At 39.7% G+C, this 16,677-nt stretch overlaps 1 protein-coding gene across 2 annotated transcripts in view; it reads right to left on the reverse strand.

Moving 5' to 3' along the window:
• Window positions 1–13,805, reverse strand: part of INO80 (INO80 complex ATPase subunit) — a 133,887-nt gene extending 120,082 nt beyond the window's left edge. Inside the window, exon 1 of one of the 2 annotated variants that reach the window (XM_057721738.1) lies at window positions 13,227–13,805. The gene's annotated coding sequence lies outside the window, so the exon portion shown is untranslated. The remainder of the gene's footprint in view (window positions 1–13,226) is intronic. The other variant, XM_057721740.1, reaches the window with a different exon arrangement.
• Between the last annotated feature and the right edge of the window lie 2,872 nt (window positions 13,806–16,677).

Raw genomic sequence — 16,677 nt, forward strand, 5'->3', positions numbered from 1 at the left:
TGAAGTTGAACACTTTTTCACACATTTAAATGGCTGTTTGTATAAATTCCTCTGTGAAATATGTTAGCTTTTTTACCACATTTGAGAAATGTTTCATCTTTTTATTACTGAGTTATAGAAGTCCTTGATATATCATAGATACAATTTTTTTTGTCAGATATACATATTACTATTACATCCTTCATGTACATGCTCCCTTAATTCATCTATAGATTTCTCAATCAAATTCCAGAAAGGTTTTTGAAGAAACTGATAAGCTCAATCTAAAATGTATATGGAAATACAAGAGATCGAGAATAGTCCAAAAGTTACTAAAAGTTTCAGTAATCAACATGGTACTGCACTGGCATAAGGACAGACAAATCAATGGTACAGAATAGAGTCCAGAAAGAGACCCACACTTACACAGTCACACTGTTCTTGACAAAGGCACTAAAACAATTCAACAGGGAAAAGAAAGTTTTTCTGACAAATGGTGCTGGAACAACTGGAGAGCTATATGCGGGGGCGGGGAGAGATTGAACCTCAAACCCCTACACCTCATACCATACACAAAAGTAAAGTGAGAGATGAATCAGACTTAAATAAAAAGTTAAAATGATAAAGCTTCTAAAAGAAAACATAAGAACACATATCTTTGTGACCTTAGAGTAGGTAAAAACTTACTAGCTAGGACCCAGAAAGCTCTAACCATAAAAGAAAATATAAATTAACTTCATCAAAATTAAAAACTTCTACATTAAAAAACATTGTTAATCATTCTTCACTTGGTTTCATTCTTTATCAGTTTGCAAGGGTATTAAAAAACAATCAATCTGTAGAGAGAGGGCATTACTATAAATTATATGTAATCGGGGTAGTGGCCCTCTTTGCCATCTCCACATCAAATGAAAGTGCAAACTCCCTTTAACACAAACATCATAACCTTGCCAGGATTTTCATGGAAGTCTGATGGGTTCCAAAGCCACCCAGAATTACTCCAGAAGATCCTGATTACACTTTCCATTTGGCAGCTCAGATTAGGATTCGATTTCTAGCCATGGCCCTTAAAAGTATTTTTTGTATTTCTACAGTATCAGGTAACAGAGATACTGAAAGCTCCCATAACATATGCTGTGCTTAACCAGCATCCCTTACTGTTAAAATAAGCAAGAGTATCTTCCCTAATTCTCCAATATTTTACAGTATATTTAACTTACTGCATATTTAAACGGCAAACTAAATTATCCCCATTTCTCTTAATTCTCTTCGTTGAATCTGTTATTGTGACTGTTCTTTACCTTAGATCTTTCTGCACTGCCTTATTATCTGTTGTTTACTAAGGAATCATATGCAATACCAGAAGTAGTTGGAAATTTTAGTACCAGAATACTTCCCTTTGGTTCACAATGTGGATCCTTGTACTGATGCTCAAAGTACAACAAAAATTGCTTTTCTTTAGTTTCCTTCTTTAAAAATCACAAGTAGGGGCTTCCCTGGTAGCACAGTGGTTAAGAATCCACCTGCCAGTGCAGGGGACACAAGTTCAATCACCGGTCCGGGAAGATTCCACATGCCACGGAGCAACTAAGCCTGTGCACCACAACTACTGAGCCTGAGTTCTACAGCTCATGAGCCACAACTACTGAGCCCACAAGGCACAACTACTGAAGCCCATGCACCTAGAGCCCACGCTCCACAACGAGAAGCCACAGCAATGAGAAGCCTGTGCACTACAACGAAGAGTAGCCCCCACTCGCTGCAATTAGAGAAAGCCCTTGTGCAGCAATGAAGACCCAATGCAGCCAAAAATAAATAAATAAAAATAAAAACTAAAAAAAAATCATAAGTAATTAAAATGGGATTAGCAAAATATAAAAAATACGGGGGGAAAAATAATTCAAATTCCAAAAGAAAATACATAATTCTGTACAGTATAAATACTGACAAGAAACTTTATAAAATTCTCATTTAAATAATTTTTTCCTAACCAATAAAACTTATTTGTATCATTCCATTTAGATGAAATAAAGGTTACCAAGGACTTCTTTCCACTGTTATTAAATATTATATGTAGTTTATATTTTATAAACTATTAAAATATCTTTCAGCAATTCTACAAAAAATAATCAGGGAAAAAAGTTTTCCATGAATGTTTTGAGAAAGAGTAAGAGTAATTAGGTTCTACAGGCATTTATTTCCTGCCCACCATAATTATACAACTTCAACAAAAAATAAGCTCAATGGCTCAGCCAAAAAACATTTCTGCATTCACTGAAATGTTTCACATAATCTTAACCATAAAAAAAGCTTTCAAAGCCGGTCTCAGTTGAAAGTAAAAACTCTCATTATGGCATGATGAGAGGAGAGGACAAGGGACCCAACACTGAATAAGAGCACACTAGTGTGAGGGGCTTTTCTGTCCTAAGTTCTTTAATAATACTAGCTCATTTAATCCTCACAGTAATTTAAGCTGTATTCTCATTTTAGTCAGGTTAAATAACTTGTCCAAGCCAGAATTAGAACTTGGATTTATTATCAGTGACTCAAAAGCTCCAATTTTTCACCACCCAATTCTTTACCATAGACTCTGCTATGACAAAACAACAAAAAGACTAGGGTGACCCTACCTCCTAGTTGGTTTGCCCATGACAGTTCAAGTTTATGCCTGTTGTTTGAAACATAATTACTAATAGTCTTTCTCCTCACTTCCAAAAATATCCACATTTGAACAATAAATTTTTGGTCACCCCACACCTGGCAAGTTAAGTATTCTAGTTGAACCTAAACTTCCCATTCAAACCATCGAATATTCACCAAGAAGCTAAAGAAGCTACTATGTACCAGAACTGAACTAAAGAGAAGGAGGGAAAAACCTTGCCCTCAAAGAGCATAGGCTGACAGAGTCCTCTACTTGGAGCCCAGAAACCACCTGCTCAACCAATGGAACAGTTCCTTACTGTAAGAGCATAGGAACAATGTAATAAGCCCAGAGTTTCCCCAAAGCACAAAGTTTTCAGAGACAAAAATCACACCTGCTTTGCTTTTTTTTTTTTTTTTGGCCACACTGCATGGCTTGTGGGCTCTGGGTTCCCCAATGGGGACTGAACTCCCAGCCATGGCAGTGAAAGCAGAGTCCTAACCACTGGACCGCCAGGGAACTCCCTACACCTGCATTTTAAATGGAATGAAGAACTCCTAGCTAAAAAAGGATGGCCCTTCAGGGAGTTCTAAAATGGCAAAGAGAAATATTTTGGCTTACCTCATAGGTATATGGTGAGAAAGAAAAAAGTGCTTATCCACATTTTCCCTTCCCTACTTTTCTTCCTCAGTGAAATCAGAATACGTATCAAAATGAAGTATGTTTCCAAGAATGACAACAACAAAAAATCAATTACAATGTATTTGCTTTCTTCTAGGAAAGAACCATTTCAACTTCCTGGAAGAGTATCTTCACCAAGACGGGGAACAAATTACATTTTATCAGAATAATAAAAGAAATAGCTTACTAGCACAACTGCCTCCAGGGAGTTCTGTAGTATACACCACAGACACAGCATTTGGTCAAACAGGTTTAATCCCCATTAATTAAGATTTAGGGTCTAAATATTATTAAACCAAAAAATCTAAAAAGGAGAAAATGTTTCCTGAGGTAGCCAGTGGACCTTTCACATGGTAATTTTTCTTAAAAAACTTGTTTTAAATTAGCTTATGTTAGAGGTCCCTAGTGTATTTCATAAGTCTTCTGATAAAAAGCATCCAATCTGAATTAATAACAATTTAACAAATTAAAAATTTGAAAACATTGCTAAAGATCCCTGTTACTGAAGAATCAGTGACTTCCACAACTTTCACAGCTAAATCTATGAAAACATGTACCTTTTTCAGGGAATAAGATAGCTGAGAAAAATATGCTCCTGTAAAAGAAAAATTAAAGGACTGAATCCACAGCCCCCAAATCTTGAGCAACTCAGTTCATTCCTCAGCAAAGGGAAGTTAACATTAGGTTACCTGATAGATATCTGTGGAAAACAGAGACTCATACAAAGAGATCATTTAGTTATCAGTTCCATATAGTTAACTGTACATTATTACAAAAGTGATGGTGAGAGTTTATTACTGAGAATAAAAGGTAAGAGACATTCATAAACAGCCAATGTTACAAAATTCACTTTTCTATTTAGTTTTCCTATACTAAAATTAAGTTTTCATTTCGGGAGTGAACATACTAACTACTGTGGGTGGTAACAGAGAAGTTGTGTAAAACCGTGTTCTCCAAAGGAAGTCTGAGAAATCAAAGTTCAGGCAATTCATCCTGGGGACAAACCATCTGTAAATAAGCATGAGTTGAACTGTATACTAAATAGATCTTGCTTTTCAACTGTCAAATATTTCAGTCACTTAGACGTGATGATTTTATTAACACCAAATATAATTTCTCTGTGTCTTCACTATATAACATACAGTTAATTTGAACAAAGCAGATATGTTTACATTAAACTAGGTGTTCAATGAACACTTTTTCCACTACTCAAGAAGCTTAGGGGTGGAGGGACTTCATCACAAAGAATTCCAACTGGGAATCCAAATTTTTGATTTTGCTGTATCAAATGCAACTGTAATAAGGAGACTATGTACACACATTCTATTGAGAGCCATGTGCAAGGACATTTTATCTGCATATGCACTTCACATATACATTCACATATTTAATCCTTTTATGACACATACTACTATAATCCCTATTTTACAGACAAAGAAAGTTAAGCTTAAGGTTCTCCCCTCCAAGGTCACAGAGCCAAAAGTGACAGAGCCAGGACTGGAATCCAAGAAGTCTGACTCCAAAGGCCCACATACTTAACTACTCCAATATTGTCTGAAGGACCTCCAATAAGCCAGAGGCTCCTAGGGCATAAAGCCATGTTGATGAAGTATTCCAAGCAGTATATTCATTTAATCTTTCATTTAGACCAATACAGATTCATAAATATTGGTTTTATGTTAGGGGTTATAATCCGATGCTGTTTTGTTTATTTTGCTGCTCAAATGGTTCCAGTTTTGGCCATTGGGAGCTCTTTCAGTTGGCCCCTGTGCGCCTTTGACATATCCTCATCAACGTAGAGTCATGGTGGTGGTGGTAGCTGGAGCACTTCCTTACCTTTTGGCACAACAAGATGCACCTGGCTCATCTTGTATATTTCCTTCCCCCAAACCTAGAATTAGTTATTTCTCCAAGGAGCTCTAGTTTCTTTTACTGGATAATAGCATTAGAAAATAGGACTTGGGTACTAGGTATGCTCCTGGATTTCTTTTAACCCTCTCAGCTGACAGGGCACAGAAAAATACCTGTGTGTTATAAACCAATGTATGTACATGTCTATAAATGTTTCAATACGCAACCATCTGTATCTGTATTAAGCTAATCACAGGTTCATACTGATGTCTCCAACTTTAATCTATCATCGCAAGGATCATTCTAGCCTCCTCCCCTTGCTTATCTGTAAATTCTCACTCTTAACAGCAAGAAGCCTGTCCACATCTATCCATTTACTTAATTGTTCAATTGCAATATATATGTATTTCAGTACAAGAAGTGAGGCAGAACTGAAAACCACAGCCACAGAAAGATAGAGAAAATGAAAAAGCAGAGGACTTTGTACCAGATGAAGGGACAGGATAAAGCCCCAGAAAAACAACTAAATGAAGAGGAGATAGGCACCCTTACAGAAAAAGAATTCAGAATAATGATAGTGAAGATGATCCAGGACTTTGAAAGAAGACTGGATGCAAAGATCAAAAAGTTTACCAAAGACCTAGAAGAATTAAAGAGCAAACAGACAGAGATATGCACCACAATAACTGAAATGAAAAATACACTAGAAGGAACCAATAGCAGATTAACGGAGGCAGAAGGGCGAATAAGTGACCTGGAAGACAGAATGATGATCATCACTGATGCAGAAAAGAATAAAGAAAAAAGAATGAAAAGAACTGAAGACAGCCTAAGAGACCTCTGGGACAACGTTAAACGCACCAACATTCGCATTATAGGGGTCCCAGAAGGAGAAGAGAGAGAGAAAGGACCCGAGAAAATATTGGAAGAGATTATAGTTGAACACTTCCCTAACATGGGAAAGGAAATAGCTACCCAAGTCCAGGAAGCACAGAGAGTCCCAGGCAGGATAAATCCAAGGAGAAACACACCAAGACATATAGTAGTCAAGCTGACAAAAATGAAAGACAGAGAAATGTTATTAAAAGCAACAAGGGAAAAACGACAAATAACACACAAGGGAACTCCCATCAGGTTAACAGCTGATTTCTCAGCAGAAACTCTGCAAGCCAGAAGGGAGTGGCATGATATATTTCCAGTGATGAAAGGGAAGAACCTACAACCAAGAATCCTCTACCCAGCAAGGATCTCATCCAGATTCGACGGAGAAATCAAAAGCTTTACAGACAAGCAACAGCTAAGAGAATTCAGCACCACCAAACCAGCCCTTCTCTAAGCGGGAAACATAAGAGAAGAGAAGGACCTACAAAAACAAAAACAAAACAATTAAGAAAATGGTAATAGGAACATACATATCGATAATTACCTTGAATGTAAATGGATTAAATGCACCAACCAGAAGACAAGGACTGGCTGAATGGATACAAAAACAAGACCCATATATATGCTGTCTACAAGAGACCCACTTCAGACCTAGGCACACATACAGACGGAAAGTGAGGGGACGGAAAAAGATATTCCATGCAAATGAAAATCAAAAGAAAGCTGGAGTAGCAATATTCATATCAGACAAAATAGACTTTAAAATAAAAAATGTTACAAGAGACAAGAAAGGATATTACATAAAGATCAAGGGATCAATCCAAGAAGAGGAGATAATTATAAATATATGTGCACCCAATATAGGAGCACCTCAATACATAAGGCAAATGCTAACAACCATGGAAGAGGAAATGCAAGGCAGAAATAGAGACACAGGTGTAGAGAACAAACACATGGACACCAAGTGGGGAAAGCGGGGAGAGTTGGGGGGGAATGAATTGGGAGATTGGGATACCAAATTGTACACTCTAAATATATGCTGTTTATTGTCTGTTAACTGTATCTCAATAAAAGTTCTAAAAAAAAAAAAAGAATTAAGTGATAATCCCACAGAACACAATTTTATCAATTAGACTGCAGGGATCATGTGCAGTTCCTTGTCTTAGATTCCACTTATTTCCAAGGTTACTTAGGTTAGCACTCCTTTCCTCCCCATTTTTAGTAAGGTTGTTTCATACATTTGTAATATCATTAGATTATCTTGTCACAATCTGCATTCCTTCCTGGAATCTCTCAACCTCCTAAATGATTGTTGCTTAATTTGGACACATTAAAATTTACTCTTTGTGCTATAAAGCCCTATGAGTTTGGCAAATGCATAATGTCATGCATCTACCACTACTATATCCCACAGAATAGTTTTATCAAGCAGTATATTAATTGAATTAAATGGTATAACAATCCTCTATGGAAGCAGCACAGTTGGGTAGAAAGAGAAGCTGAAGTCAAGAGCTGTAAGTTTAATGCTATTGACAAGCCACAAACAGACTTTAGGACTAACAGTTATCCTTTCAGGGTTCCAAGAGCCTCACTGTAAAATGAGGGGGGTTCAACTAGATGATAATAATTTGTAGCATTTATTAAACACTTACTTTGTGTGGGGATGGTGCTAAGCACTTCACATGGATTATCTCATTTATTTCTAACAACTCTATATATAAAGTAAGTACTATTAAGTATTATCCCTATTTAAAAGATGGAATTAAAGGCTTAATAATATAACTAGCACAAGATCACCTAGCCAGGAAGTTGCAGAGCCAAGACTCTAGAGCAGGAGTTGGCAGAATATGGCCTCCATGTCAAATCCAGCCTACTGCCCATTATTATAAATCCTGACAGCTAAGAATGGTTTTTACATTTTGAAATAATTGGAAAAAAATCATATTTCAGGACACATGAAAATTATATGAACTTAAAATTTCAGTGCCTATAAATAAAGTTTTATTGGAACATAGCCCCACTCATTCATTTACATATTGACTATGGCTGCTTTCTCAATACAGTGGCAGAGTTGAGTAGCTACAACAGAGAAGGCATGACCAGCAAAGCCTAAGATTTATTATTTGACCCTTTATAGAAAACCTTTCCCAAGCCCTGCCGCAGAGTCTGGTTTACTATTATATTCTAAGAATGATTCTAAAAGAGGCAAACTATTACTAACATTAGAATGACAACCTGGACAGAAATATTTTAGACCCTGAACTAAAAAGTTTAATGCTGTAAAACATCGCCTCTTTGAGTTATCTTAAATAAAAGATATTTCTATCTACTGATAGTCATTACACAAACACAAAGGTTAATGCATTATAATGATTTTCTTTATTGATGTATTTTTACCTGCGTTACCTAAAAAAAGATTTGAGATATTTTCTACTCATAATAAAATGGTACTGATTTCAATACTTTACAAACTAAAACTCTAGATTAAACTGTCAAAACAAAATGGTACTACTGTTATAGCTAAAATGTTGAGAACACTATGTGTCAGCTACCATTCTAAGCATTTTTAGGACTCTACGAAGTAGATATTACTATTATCTTACTTTAACAAATGAATAAACTGAGGCTTAAACAGCTTTCCAGAGGCCAAACAATTAATAAGAGAGCTAAAATTCGAATCTGGATCTAGGATCTAGAAGGGGTCTGGCCACTGGATTACAATGCTTCTGTTAACAAGGCAGATTAGGGCCTTTAAAAATGAAAAGAATATCTCAATATATTTAAAAAACAAACAAAACTAAGTACTAGTAATTTATCTCAGGGCCTCAAGAGAAACATTTAGGTTTATACTTCTCTATGGCACTTTGAGTTTGCATAATTCTGTTTCTCTTCGCAAAGCTGCTCTGTACTCTCCATACAAAAACATACAACTGGATTAAGTCATCTGTACACCCCCCACAGAGTCTACCAGTCCCTTGAGTGTGGCAGATGCTCAACAAATCACTGCTGGGAGGATCAAAGAGCACTCACTATGTATTCAATAAATATTTATTGAGTGAATGAATGAACAGAATAAGGAGTTTCAAAAACCATTAGATTCAAGTATCATTAAATGGTTTGTTGACCTGAAATGAACCAGGGCTGGAAAAAAGTCTCTGGCTTTGTAACCTTTAAATTGGGTCTGGTCTGTTCTTGAGCTTTAAACACTTTCTGTGCTATTAAGTTTCATAAACAAACTACTCATTACACACCTGTCAAACAATATTCATCTTCCAAGCTAGTCCTAATTTTCCAGATTATTCTTCATGTTTTTCCTAATTTAATACAATTTAATCACAGTCCATCTCAGTCTTCATCACTCCACTGCAGAGTCAAATTTCTTTATCCTTCTATGAAAGCCTCACGGTTGCTTTCATCACTTATACTGGAAACTTCCCTCCTGCTTAATGTGTTCTTCCTTGAGGTGCAATAATTTAATAGTCTAAGAGTGGATGTATTGTGATTTCCTACCAATATAATACAGTCCATTTCTAAATTTTATTTTTCATCTCTCTCACAGGAGTGACTAACATTTTTATGGCCTTTCTGGTAATATTCAGGCAACAATCTCAGAGATAAACTGACCACCTGGCCTAGCATTCTTTTCACCATATTGATATTCACCAGCTATTTTTCTGCTCATGCACAATGAATGAAAGATTTATCCAACTTATCCTACCCAGCTACTAACTTCTTGCCCAGAAAAGGTGGCTGTCACATGCAAACCAGTGGCAGCTTATTTGTTCATATTTACAAGAAATATGAATAATTGTAGTGCCATTATAAAAAGGTGAATACTGTACATGAATACCCTTAGAAAATCTTATTTGCCATACATGTTGTTCTTTCCTACTGTAATAGTTTCCCCTCTTCCAAATCAAAACTAAATGTGAAAATTTCTTATATGTTCTTCAAAGATGAAAATAAACTAACATTCCTCAATATGCTATCTCATAATTGATGTCATTTAATCTCAGAAGTGAAAATTACTGTACCCGTTTTACAGATAAGAACTGAAACTCAAAAAAGTTCATTAACTTACCCAGTGCTAAGTGGGACTCAAACCCAAGTGTTTTTAAGTCCAAAAGTAATGTCTTTCTATTATACTACCAAGTTTCTCTTCAGCTAAATTATCACTTGCTCTTCCCCTAAGAAGTCCTGTTCATAAGAACGTGAATTTGAGCCAATAATCCTACTACTTCTTATGGAAACCACAGGTTTGCTGCATATGAAATGACTTAGCTACGTGTCCAGGACTCTCCAAGGCAAAAGTTCTCTAAACCAGGGTCCAAGAACTTGGATGAAAAAAAACTTACATCCTTATTTTCACTAACCTATAATTGAAACTAACATTTCCTGCAATCCTGAATGTAGGTAGCATACCACAGCAGTATTAGCAGGACTATCACTAGTAGTTACTTAGTAATAAAAAGTAAATTTCTTATATCATACATGAGTTTTTTTTTAAGGGGAACTATATCTTATACATTTAAAAATCGTATTCTTTTTACGAGAAGCGGTTCACAGGTTTCTTTAAGACTACAAAGGGGTTCAGGGCACATAAACAATGTGACAATGCTGCTCCAGAGACCATCACACAGGCTGTCAATCCTTGGTAACGAAGGTTTACAAAGGCATGTCACACAGATTACTCATTGTCCTCTAGTCTGTCAAAAATACGGGGAATTCCCTGGCAGTTCAGTGGTTAGGACTCTGCACTTTCACTGTCAAGGGCGTGGTTTCAATCCCTGGCTGGGAAACTAAAATCCCACAAGCTGCATGGAGAGGCAAAATGGATAGCGTTTAGTCCCAGTGATTTTTTTCGTATCTAATTTGTCAATTACATTTGCTATTACTGATCTCCTACTTCCATCCTAACACATATGGAAATCTCTCTTATGTACTTATTAAACCCAGACATTAAACTTCTTTGTGACCAACTTTTCAACCTAAGCAAACCTACTGTATTATGATTAGCAAGTGAATCCAGTGCTTCTACAAATGAATTTCTGACTTAACGTAGAGCTATGGTCTGAATGTTTGTGTCCCCTCACCACCCCCAACTCATATATTGAAATCCTAACCTCCAAGGTGATGGTATTAGGTAGAATGGGAGCCCTCATGATTAGGATCAGTGCCCATATAAGGTGTTTAGTAAGTATTAACACTGAAGCTCTTATCTTCTGCAGGCTACAGCCTAACATATCAAAATCCTTATGCTTAAAATGCAACTTTAAAACTTGTCATCAACTTCACTTATTTTCCTACAAAAATTCAAAGTTTCCTACTAACCTTATCCCATTCTGTTCACTCTAAAATTCACTGCATCCCAGCACTTGTGTTTTGCGTGAACTTACATGTTGACACGTTAAATCTCCAAGCCAGTTTTAACACTGTGGGCACAAAGGATGTCTATTAGTCCTTCCCTAGTCCTATGTCTACACAAGTTAACAGCAGTCAAAAGCTGTTACGATACCTTCCCTTGGTAGTACTATGACAGACTTTTACTAAGTGAAATTATAACACCATAGTATATGGTCTGAGACTGAATCACATTTCCACCTTGATGTACTCAAAATGTTTTCATTAGTCATAAAATTTCTAATCATATTTGTGCTCTTTACAGTTAGTTATTTCCTATTAAAAAGCACAGACCTTTAGAAATTGATTAGGATTCTTCTAAAACAAAACGCAGACGAAAAGAACATAGTAAACTAAAATAATGGAATTTAATCCCTAAAAATACAAATTGATTTTAGAATCCAGTAAGTATGCAACTTTTACCATACATAATAATCTCAAACTAATGTTTTATAGGAAGCACTTGAGAATTTCAAGCACAAAACACAACCAGAACTGGAATACTATTTGGCAATAAAAAGGAACGAAGTCCTGATATATGCTACAACATGAATGAGCCCTGAAAACATGGTTAAGTGAGAGAAGACAGCCACAAAAGGACACATATTATATGATTCTGTTTATATGAAATATCCAGAGTAGGCAAATCTACAAAGACAGAAAAGAGATTAGTGGTTGCTAGGGGCTGGGTGAAGGCAAGTGGGGAGTAACTGCTAAGGGGGCTTCTTTTTGGAGTGAGAGTGGTGATAGCTGTACAACTCTATTAGTATGCTAGAAATCATGAAACTGTACACTTTAAAAGGCTGAGCTTTTTAGTATGTGAATTATAACTCAATAAAGGTATTACTTTAAAAATAAATAACAAAAAGCCGCCACTTGTAAACCACAATGAAAATTTCCTTGGGAAAGGAAATCATGGAAGTCACTGATTGGAAAAAATAAGCTGGTTACCTGTGATGTTAGCAAAGTCAACCTAAGTTTTCTCCCATTCTACCAATAAGAACACGAACATAAAACCAGACAGTGTTTGAGTCAAAGAATTCGGCACAGTTGGCTGTTAAACTAAAATAGTGAGTGCCTTCTTAGAATCTCACTCCTAAACTGTAGGGGGCTTCCATCCTCGATGATTACGGAAGTAGTAGTTTTCAAGAGCAAGCTCAAGAAGGAACGTCAAATTGGATGACACTTGCCTAGACGCCCTACAAAAGCCAAAAAACTAGAAGGGTTGACACCTACACACTCCTAAGTCTGTGCACGTGTTAGGCTGCCCCCACCCAAAACCAACAAGCAGCATGCACCATTCACCCAGATCCCAACTTGCTCCCCATAAACTGACACACTACCAAGCCCTTAAAGCTCATTTGTTTAAAAGGACAGCTACAGCAGCCCTCACCAGCTTCCCACTCGAGCCCAACCAGCCCCCGCCCTGCCCCTCCCCACCCCCAAACCCACACACGTGTTAGCCCGACACCGCCCCACCGGGTCCCACGTGCACCTGGTCTAACACACTCCCCACGTGTGGGCGCCCCACGGGCTTCCTCGGCTAGCTGAGGTCACCGCGTGACCCCGGGTCTCCAGAGGTAGGAGAGGAGAAGGACGAGGCCCAGGTCCCTGAGGTCCCAGCCCTGCGGGGAGTGTCCACACCCATCCTCACCACTAACCCCAACAAATCCAAGGGCCGGGGGCGACGGCCCCTTTAAGACGCGGCCCAGTCGTCGCCCACAGAGAGGGGCGCAACGGGGCCTACACAGCCCCCCCGCTCCGTTCTCCCGCCCACGTCTAGTCGCCTCACCTCGGGCCGCCGGGCCCCGCCGCCGCGGCGGCGGCGGAGGGGGGGCGGGGTGCGGGCGGGGTCCGGAGGGGGGGGTCGCCCCGCCGACGGTGGAGTCGCGGTTCGCTCTCTGAGGCCGTGGGACGGTGACTGCGTTGGGCGTGGACGCTACTAGCTCGCTCCCTCGGCGGCTCCTGGGACCCCAAGATGGCGGCGGCGCTGAGGCGGCTGCGGGCGCTGGGCCGGCGGCGGCGGCGGCCACTTTCACTCACTGAGAGGAGCGGAGCAGGGACACGGGGAGCCATGGCGGGGGGGAGGAGAGGCGCCATAGCCAGGCCAGAACAATCGAGCCGCTACTCAGCGGGCTTACCCCTGCCCCGCCCACGCTCACTGCTCGTCGCCAGCCCGTGGCCGTCCGCAGTGCCGGGGCCGTCGGTCTCGTGCAGCTCGTACCCCGCCGCTGCCGCCTGACGCCCCGCGCGGACCGGGGTTCGTGGGGAGACCCTGATCCATGCCATCTGAGTGCAGATTGGTCGGGGCTGGGACTGGCGAAGATTGCCGAAAGGCGGCGGGGAGGAGGAGGAGGATGTCATCGCTAGAGTGAGCAAGCAGATCTCGCGGGAGCAAATGTCGCGAGACTTCTCCAGGTCCGCAACCGCCAAAGAAAGGTTACTTTTTCCGGAAGTAACGTCAGTCGAAACGGCCCGGGATCCTGGGAATATTCGTTCCCCCAGGCAGGAGATAGGAGGGTGCTTGTGATTAGTTTGTTAGGGGCTACCAAACACTGCTGAGTTCACTTGAGGGGAAGTATAGGCTCGGGTGTGATATTTTATCCTGTGTTTGGCCCCTTTGGGCGGGGTTGTATATTGTGGGGAAGTACCTGCTCTGTAGAGCCATTCTTCCGTAGTAGTTTGGGGCTCCACTATAGGCTCTGCGACCGAATCGCTTCTCGGCCTTTTGGCTAAGATCAAGTGTAGGCTCTGCGACCGACACTGCGATGCTGTGGCATAGTTGGGCAAGATGCCAAAGTGAAGGCTTTAGGATTCAAGCACTTTGGAACACACAGACCTCTCATCAGAAATGTTTCCCTATTCTAACACTCACCCAATTAGCTTTGGAAAAGAGAATAATTGACTTGTCTGTGCCAACTCCATAGTTTGCGCCCCCTGCTATCCACATTTAGTAAAGTTAATTCAATCACCAGCGTCTGTGATGTGCCTAGTGTAGAGCCTAACTGCAGGTAAGGATTAGAAGAACTTACCAAAGTTAACTGTTCTGTTTCCGTACTCTTAGGTCTCATTCTTATGTCTCATGCTTCATTTCAGTCTGGCTCTTAGCATTTAAGCAGAACAGCATTTGCTTAAGGTCAGTAAGTAAGTAGCCTTCTTGTGCCAAATTAGCTGGACTTTGAAGAGTTAATTTTGCTCAAAGGCAAAAGTATAGTATACACCCTTTGTGAAAGAAAGAAAAGGACATAAGAAAACACACAAATACCTGCTCATTTGTCGGCAGCGGGGGGCGGGGGGGGGTGCCTTATAAACCAGAAGTTAAAGTGGATGATGTCCTATATGAGAAGGGTGGGAAGAAGGGGAGAATGAAAACAAGGTAGCAGGATTGACAAGGGAGTGGCAAATATTTTTGTATGAGACAGTCTCTTAGAACAGTGTGTTTCACATACCCAAAAACATAAACATGTAAAACCAACTAGGATAATATTTGAGTAACAACCAGCTGACTGGAGCATAAGTCAAAAGGAAAAGAATAAAGGGGGGAAAGTCAGTAAGCTAGGGAGGGACCACGCTGTAGAGTTCTTTAAAGTTCAGACATAGGTTGTTGTATTTGTTTTCTATTGCTGTGCTAACAAATTACCACAAACATAATGGCTTAACACAAACTTACCGTTTTACAGTTCTGTAAGTCAGAAGTCTGACACAGGCCTCAAACTGGGCTAAAATCAAGGTGTTGGCAGGGCTACCTTACTTTCTGGGGACTCTAGGGAAGAATTTGTTTCCTTTTCCAGCTTCCAGAGGCTACTTGCATTCCTTGGCTCCTGGCTCCCTTCCATCTCAAAGCCAGCAATGGCAGGTTGGGTCCTTCTCATGTCGCATCTGACCAATTCTTACCCTTTTAAGGATCCTTGTGATTACAACAGGTCCACCCAGATAATCTAGGATAATCTGCCTATTTTTTTTTTTTTGGCACACGGGCTTAGTTGCTCCGTGGCATGTGGGATCTTCCTGGAGCAGGGATCGAACCTGTGTCCCCTGCATTGGCAGGCGGATTCTTAACCAGTGTGCCACCTAGGAAGCCCGTGCCTATTTTAAAATCAACTAATTAGCAACCTTTAGCTTACCTGCAACCTTAATTCTGTAACCTAATATACTCACAGGTTTTGTGGACAACCTTGTGGAGAGGCCATTATTCTGCTCTCCGCCCCGCCCCACCAGTTCTGTCCAAGAACTTTTGATGTACAAGTCTCATCTATGACTTTCACATTAAAGTCCAGATTTTTCCAATCTCTAATACAATCTTTCATTCTTTTTTTTTTTTTTTTTGCTGCACAGCTTATGGGATCCTAATTCCCCCACCAGGGACCAAACCCAGGCTCCCTGCAATGAAAGCTCAGAGTCCTAACCACTGGACCACCAGGGAATTCCCTGGTCTTGCTTTTTTTTTTTATTTTTTAGGCTCTTTATTGGAAAATAATTGCTTTACACGCTTGTACCAGCTTTTGAGGTACACCAAAGTGAATCAGCTGTATTTATACATGTATCCCCATATCCCGCTTTTTTAACTTATTTATTTATTTATTTTTATTGGCTCCTTTGTGTTTTCGTTGCTACATTATTTTTATTGGCTGCATTGTGTCTTCATTGCTGCACATGGGCTTTCTCTAGTTGCGGTTTCTCATTGCAGTGGCTTCTCTTGTTGCAGAGCACGGGCTCTTGGTGCATGGGCTTCAGTAGTTGTGGCATGATGGCTCAGTAGTTGTGACGCACAGGCTTAGTTGCTCCCGGGCAGGTGGGATCTTCCTGGACCAGGGCTCGAACCCAAGTCCCCTGCATTGGCGGGTGGTTTCTTAACCACTGCGCCACCAGGGAAGTCCTGGTCTTGCATTCTTGATTGAAAGTCTTTCTATAAATTTAATCTACAATTTCTTTGTAATTTGGATTTAAATTGAGATTTAATGTTTTCCAGAAATATCTTGATTTTATTTTACAGTTCATTGTAACATTTTCTGTCTTCTATCCAAATAGAGGAATCTTTTTGGCTTTCTTTGAAAACTGTTGATAATATGTTAAAAAACTGTTCACATTCAATATGCAATATTTATTAGGGTAATGTTTAAAATACATTAGAGGAGACTTCCTTGGTGGTGCAGTGGTTAAGAATCCACCTGCCAAGGCAGGCAACATGGGTTCGACCCCCGGTCTGAGAAGATTCCACATGCTGCAGAGCAACTAAGCCCATG

This window comes from Hippopotamus amphibius, chromosome 2 (assembly GCF_030028045.1).
Source record: "Hippopotamus amphibius kiboko isolate mHipAmp2 chromosome 2, mHipAmp2.hap2, whole genome shotgun sequence".
Classification (NCBI taxonomy): domain Eukaryota; kingdom Metazoa; phylum Chordata; class Mammalia; order Artiodactyla; family Hippopotamidae; genus Hippopotamus; species Hippopotamus amphibius.